The sequence below is a fragment of the Choloepus didactylus genome, chromosome 2, assembly GCF_015220235.1.
Source record: "Choloepus didactylus isolate mChoDid1 chromosome 2, mChoDid1.pri, whole genome shotgun sequence".
NCBI classification, from domain to species: domain Eukaryota; kingdom Metazoa; phylum Chordata; class Mammalia; order Pilosa; family Megalonychidae; genus Choloepus; species Choloepus didactylus.
Window position 1 is genome coordinate 218,384,059 of NC_051308.1, and position 7,738 is coordinate 218,391,796.

Here is a 7,738-nt window from a genome sequence, read left to right on the forward strand (position 1 = left end):
GTTTTCTTCAATGTCCCAAAGGGCAAAAATAACGCACACTGCCACCCCCAACAACACACCCTGTTTTGTTTAAAACAAACAAACCACCAAACAAAACCCTAAGCCCTTAGGAGAAAAGGATTGAAGGACAGAAACAGACTGGCCTGGAAAATATGGAGAGTTTGGGTTTATTTCCCTAGATGCCCCAGAAGTTGAGGGAAGAGGAAGGGAGAAAATGAATCAGTCTGTGGACCCAGGGAGGCCAGGTGGGACTGGTTATCCTGGGGAAGGATGGAAACTGAGATAGAGACAGCAGAGTGGCCCAGGGTGACAGGCAAGCCAGAAGGCCGACGTCCCAGTGGCCACCTGTGTGCACACGAAGGAGGGACCAGAAGCCTCTCCCCCTGCCCTCATGCCCAAGCAGGATCCAGGACCTTGGGAAGAGAGTACATGATGGAATTCCAACAACTACTAAGATCACGTTTTTCTAGCAGCTCCAGTCAAACTGGGGGCTCCACTCATCTCCCCCAGGTCTGTGCATGATGATGGGCCTGTGGGCGAAGCTTGGGCTCCCGTTACTAAATGAGAGTCAGGGGCCCTCAGAACCAGAGGGAACCAGGGCTCCCTTCCATCCTCCCCTCCCATGGCTCAGGTAGGAAAGCTGGGAGGCCAGGGAGGAGAGGGCTGCCCAGGGCACCCAGGAAGTTGGTGATGAGCCTGCTCTCCACCCCGCTCTGCACACTCCAGATCCTGCTGTCCTAGAGCATGGGCTGGCCTCTGCCTGTGTGCAGATTTTTGCCCTCATCTGTGGGGTTCCTTCATCTGAAAGTCTCTCCAAATGGGATCCCACCCCTGCCTGGGCCCCTCTTCTCCTGGTCTCTCTAATCCTCCATGCAGACTGCCCCAGGTTTGCTGTCACCCATCAGACCCTCCTGTCTGCCTCCCCCAACCCAGGGCAGCACCTCCTCCTTCAAGCTGGCTCCACCTTTGTGCAGTCACCTGGGGCCTCTCCTTCTTGATGTTCTGGGGAAGGAACATTAGCAGGCAGCCTGCTGCTTCTCTGGGCCTGCCCTGAGGCTCCCTGGCAGCTGCCCAGCCCAGGGCAGGGGGTGGGGGTGGGCAGGTACTAAGGATCTCAGGGATACAGAACTTGGGCCCTCAATACTTCTACCCCTGGGGCAGCTTAAGGAAGGAGTTGCTGTGTACCTTGATTTTAGCAAGGCATTTGGTGATCCAGTTTAGCTTGGGAGGGGTATCAGAGTCTAATCAGGAAAATAAAACCATTTCAACTGTATATAGCAGAGACAATTTAATGCAAGAATTAGTCACATGGGAGATGGAGGAAGTGAAGGCCAAACAGGAAACCCTGCAGCACCCAGAGCTTAGCAGGAAGTTATTGCCATGCCAAGGCTGGAGGGTCAAAGGGAAAAGTCATGGTCCCTGAACCAGGAAACTGGAGCCATAGAGACATGACCACTAGCTGAGAAGCCACCTGACACAGAGAAGAGGGGAAGACACACCCTGGCTTCTCCCTGGCCTCCAGGTGCCTGCCATGCCTCCCAGCAGCTGACCTCTGCTGGAAGCCAACCCCCTGCAAGATGAATCAGATTAGGGGAGAGAAGGGGAATGAATCTGAGGCAAATAACCCCAGGGAGAGCACAGGTGGTCAGAGAAGGCTTGTTTGAGGAGGAGACATTTAGCTGAGCCCTCAAGGCTGAGAAGGCCGAGAGGGAGGACCCTTCCAGGCATTGGTGCAGCTAGCAAAGGCTCAGGGGTAGAACAAGCCATCAGAGGAGCAGAGTGTAGTGGGTAGAAGAAGACCAAGGGGAAAGGAATCTCCTGGGCTCCTAAGCCAATGCAAACACCTGTCAAGTATGCCCCTGATCTTATAGATATGAAAACTGAGGGGCAGAGTGGAACTTCCAGAACCCAAAGGAGCCTTCTAATAAGATGACCTCAAACCCAAACCTGAACTGGACCAAGCCAAACTCCCAATCTTGGAGACTGGAAAGCATTCTGTTCCTTACCTGCATCCCTTTTCCTACCCCATCCACAGTCCTGGAAGATGCTCCTTGTCCATTTTCCAGTCTAGGCAGCTATCAGCACGACCACAGTTATCCCTTTCCACTCTCTCCCAGGCTTTGGTGGATTGTTGTCCTTCTCACATGCATCCTCTTTGCCAGGAACACTTCTACCATCCCAGAAGATGCTCAAATCATGCCTCCTGTTCCTTGCAGGAATCATTTGGCCAGAATTAGGTTTGGGGATGGGCCAGATAGCTGCCATGGCACCAAAACACAAAGGAAATGAAAGGAGAAGTAAACGGAATTTACCAAACTTTAATATGTAGTGGGAAATAAAACTCTGATAAACCACTTGGAGTGAGGTGATGCTCAAGTAATAACTCCTCATGGCCAACCTGGCTTCAGAAGAGGGTGGGTCTGGTAAACCGCAAGGCTTCTGCTTGGCTGAAGACAGTCTGCAAGTTTGGGCAGAGGTGAATTGCTGAAGACAGGAAAAGAGGAGATGCGTGCTGTCACCAACAGGGCTGTACTTCTATCCTTCCTCCACAAAACTTGTCTCTGAATAAACATTGAGCAAACCCTTATAAAATACCCATTTAATACTGGGACAACTTGATATCCACAGACAAAAGAATGGAGATGGACCCCTAACTCACACTGTACACAACAATAATTCAAAATGGAACAGAAGCCTAAGTAAAGAGCTAAAATTATAAAACTCTTAGAAGAAAACATAGGAGTAAATCTTCATGACCTTGGGTTAGGCAATGGTTTGTTAGATACAAAACCAAAAGAGTAACTGTTCATTGGTGTTTTAGTTTGCTAGGCTGCCGAAAGCAATATACCAGGAAATGGGTTGGCTTTTAACAACAGGAACTCATTAGCTTACAAGCTTACATTTTTGAGGCCACGAAAATGTCCAAACCAAGACATCATCAAGACAATGCTTTCTTCCTGAACACTGTCTGCTGGCAATCCTTGGCTCCTCTGCCTCATGGCAAGGCACATGGCAGCATCTGCTGGTTTCTCCCTTTTCATCTGGGTTTTATTGCTTTCAGCTTCTTGTTTCCATGGATTTCTCTCTCTTTGCCTGAATTTCATTCTCTTATGAAGGTCTCCAGTAAGAGCATTAAGACCCACCCTGAATGAGGTGGGTTAAGATCCTACTCACCAAAAGATCCTACTTGATTCAGAAAGACCTGGCGCTACTGCAGGCTAAAAACAGGAAGAGAACATGGAGGCAGATGCAATCACAGATCTTTGATGCAAGATCAAAGGGGTTGAAGAAGAATGACTAAAGTTGTGCAGTACGATTTACAACTAGTGGAAAGTCAAAGTGAATTGCAGAATCAATTGGATAAATGTGGCAATGAAATTATGCCCACGACTCAGAATTACGAACAAGAAAAAATATACTACACTCTTCAGAGAGAAGTTGAGCTCAAGAGTCGAATGTTAGAGAGTTTGAGTCCTGAATGTAAAGCTAGTAAACGACAACAAAAAAGTACTCCTGGAGAAATTAGAGGAACTGAGCAGAAAGCCAGGGACATGAAGTAAATGATCCAAAAAATAAGTTAGAAAAACAGAAAGCTGAATTAGATGAAGCGAGGCTTACTGAAAAGCAGCTGAAGCACGAAGTAGAGCATCAGAAGGAACTCCTCGTAAATCAGAGGGAATGCAGATAACGTCTGAACGTGTACACCAAACCACATCTTCAGAGAGGCTGGCTCTTCAAATTGAGCAGCCTGAAATGAAAAAGAAGTGGATGAACTACAGTACAGACAGGAACAACTAGAACTTCTTAGTTCTAATTTACTGCACCAGGTAGATGAACTTAAGAAAAAGAAGTGCAAGAGAAGGAATCAATTTCTTACTATAATGCCTTAGAGAAAGCTTGTGAAGCAAATCAAGATCTTCGTGTGTAGTTGGACCTAGTGCTCCAGCAGGTCTTGGACCCCAGTAGTAAAGAACATCAGCTTATCAATATGAAAGTCAAGAATCAGTCACTAAAGAAGCAAAATACATTTAATAGAGAACAGATGCAAAAAATGAAGTTAGCAATTGCCACATTGCTATAGACAAAAAGGTCTCAGTCTGAATTTGAGCAGCAGGAAATGTTGCTTGCCATGCTGGAGCAGAAAAATGGTGAAATAAAGCATTTTTTGGGTGGAATTAGGAGTCTGGAGAAATTTAAGAGTTTATATGGAAGTATGAAATATAAACCTTCCCCCAATTCTGGCATTCTAGAAGGTAACACTTATTGTATGGATTTACTTCAGATAAACTTGATAATTTAAACAAAGAGAAAGAAAGCACTAGAGGCAAACTGCCTATTTAGCAAATGAAAGCATGATTTGAGAGCCAGAGGGGCTCTGGATATTGAGTGAAAGCTTTTTGCAAATGAAAGATGCCTCCAGCTTTCCCAAAGTGAAAATATGAAACTGAGAGCTAAATTAGATGCATTAAAGCTGAAGTATGGACCTGAAGAGAAGAGTGAAGTGCCTGTACTCAAAAAGATGCGTGAGGTACCACCCCTAAAGATGTATGTGACAACAGTGATGTCGGGGAAGACGTTGATAGATTGCCGCTTCAGAAAGAGGAGGCACAATCATGTCCCAATAATTTAGAAAACAACAACCTGCAGTTAGAAAAGACAGTTTCTCCGACCAGTAGTCAGTCTCTCCCCCAATAAAAATCTGTCAATGGATATGCAGCCAATGAAGGAAAAGAAACATGTGAAACTCAGAAGAGTTGCACTAACTCTCCCAGGTTAGCTGTTGAATCAAGGCTTTGAACAGAAGTTAAAGAAGGTGTTCCAGTTTGCTAATGCTGCCATTATGCAAAATAGCAGAAATGGATTGGCTTTTATCAAGGGGGTTTATTTGGTTACACAGTTACAGTCTTAAGGCCATAAAAGTGTCCAAGCTAAGGTGTCAGCACGAGTATACCTTCACCAAAGGAAGGCCAATGGCATCTGAAAAACCTCTGTTAGCTGGGAAGGCACGTGACTGGCATTTGCTGATCCTGGGTTGTGTTCCAGCTCCTATCTCAGCTCCTGTGAGCTCTTCAAAATGTTGCTCTTGAGGTGTTTTGTCCTCTCTTAGCTTCTTCAGAGCAAAGTATCAGCAAAAGTCTACTTTCAATGGCCATCTTCAAAATGTCAAAATGTCTCTCTTGGCTGTAGCACCTTCTTCTGTCTGTGAACACTTTTATAGGACTCCAGTGATTCAATAAAGACCTACCCATTCAGGTAACATCTCCATAGAAATTATCTAATCAAAGGTCTCGCCCACAGTTGATTGAGTCACATCTCCAAGGAAACACTCAATCAAAGGATTCCAACCTATTCAACACTAATAAGCCTGTCCCCACATGATTGCTTCAAAAGACATGATGTTTTGGGGGACATAATACATCCAAGCTGGCAAAGAAGGGAAGGAAACTGCAAACTAACTGGAAAGGAAACTTGCAAGAAACCACACCCTATTCTAAATCAACTCCAGAGACACATGTCCCCAGTAGTAAAGACTTTTCCTTAATAAGATTAAGTAAGGTACCACTTACCTAGAAGGATGCTGTGGAGCCACATTAAACTTGTCTTTATCTGAAGTGTACTACTTTGTGGGTTTGTTTGTTTTTAATAGCTACTCATTGTGCCAGGATCTTGCATTTTCATGCTCCTTTGACCAAATGTTTAAAATTTGGTTGTGATTCTAACCTGAAGAGTTCCTTAAGTAATGAACCTCCATGGATATTCTATGAATCACAGTGAATAACCTATGAACTAAAGGAAAATGCTATAATTAATAAAAATCTATTTGCTGCATTGTATATGTTTTTTAAAGTGTTGTGAACAGCTAACTTATAACATATAAGCATATAACCAATATATGCTTCAGAGCATATATTTGAAAAGAGAACACTGAAATCATTATTATATTTTCCTATGTACTTTCTATGAATTTAGTTTCTCTGTAGTATGTTATAAAAATAGGAAGCTGATTTAAAATTATTTTATTACAGGATTTTTGCCTGTGTTTAAAGCCCCTGTGTTTAGCTTTGGGTCCAAATACACCATGTATATTTTATTTATCGAACATATGAAATAGTTAATTTTGAAATATAAAATAAAACTGTAATAGCATTTTCTTACCAGGTGTAGAGAACAACATGTTATCAAAAGGGAATGAAAGAGGAATAAGAGGGAAAAAAAATATCCTGCTTACAACGGGCCCATACCCACAAGAATAGATTAACTTTAAGAACATACTTTTCTGGGGGTACATACGGCTTCAAACCAGCACAGGACCCCAAAAAAGACATGTTCTTTCCATATGCAAAATACATTCCTTCCCTGACAATATCCCCAAAGCCTTAAATCATTTCACTAACTATTAAGTTCAAAGTCTCATCAAACTTGGTTAAAGGTGTGACCTGTTCTGGAACACAATTCCCCTCCAGCTGTGGACTGTGATACTTAGAGAACAAGTTATCTGCTTCCAATACACAATGAGGGACATTCATAGTCTAAACACTCCCATTCCCATGGGGAGAAATTGGAAGAAAAACAGGGGTTGTGGGTCTTAATGCGGAAACCCTGCCGGTCGTAGCCCATTAGATTTCAGTGAGAGTCAACTATAGAATGATGTTCTCTCCTCCAGGCCTGGGGGAGCGGCAGACCCACCGTTTGCAAGTGCACTGGGGTGAAGGCTCCAACATCTTCAAGACTAGGGGTGACCGGCCAGGCTATCAGCGCCACCCTGTACAAGCACCGGGGTGGTGGCCTGACTCTAAGCTCCACCTTCGCCAAACACTGGGTAACAGCTAACCTCTCTGCAATCCCCCAGGCATCTGAGAAAACTGGGGCAGCAGCATTCTTCCTGAACAACAGGGTAGAAGGCCCTCTCCAAGTGCCAGGGCAAACTCACTCTTTCCACACACATGGGTGAGTCTGTTCTCTTGGCCTGAGAACATGTCTTCGGTCCAGACCTCAGCTTCCATGGTTTTGTCTTTGAAGTCATTTCTCCTTCACCATGTCCCTTTTCTGTTCCTTTTGGTCCAGACTGGCAGTGGTTCGGTTCGTACAAATCTTGGAAAATACTTGTTGATTTCACATTTAGTACATGGGTCGAAACCATCAGACAAAAGAACTTTCCACAAATCCTTCCTGGATACTGCATCTCCAATCCTGACTTGCTCTGAAACAGCTGACTGGATCCATGTTCAGTTAAATCCTCACATGGGGCACTATTCTTTAGGGACTCACTTTCTGGGAGTTCAGAATTTTCCAATCCATCAATTCTGTTTATTTGTGCCCAGGAGTTCAGTTTTCAGCTTGTCCCCTGCTCTTGCATTTTACTATATGCTGCAAGGGGAAACCAGGCAGCACTTTTCATGTTTAGTTTAGGAATCTCCTCAGCTAAATATCCAAGCTGATCACTTTCAAATTCTGCCTTTCATCTGACATCAGGACTCGATTTTGCCAAGTTCTCTGCCACTTTAATACAAGGGTCACCTTTCTCCCACTTTGCAATGATGCATTCATTTTTCCATCTAAAGCCTCAGCAGAAGTATCTTTAGCATCCATATTTCAACCAACATTCTGGGCCATTTCTATCAAGCACCTCACAATTATTCCCAACTCTATTCATTACCCAATTAACATCTTTGGTATTTGCAATAGCAGCACCCCACTTTCTTCATACCAGAATCTGCTTTAGTTTGCTAGGCTGCTG

At 44.3% G+C, this 7,738-nt stretch overlaps 1 pseudogene; it reads left to right on the top strand.

Annotated features, from left to right (window-relative positions):
* The first annotated feature begins 3,237 nt into the window (after window positions 1-3,237).
* On the top strand, window positions 3,238-4,695 carry LOC119514357 (annotated as a pseudogene).
* The last annotated feature ends 3,043 nt before the right edge of the window (window positions 4,696-7,738 follow it).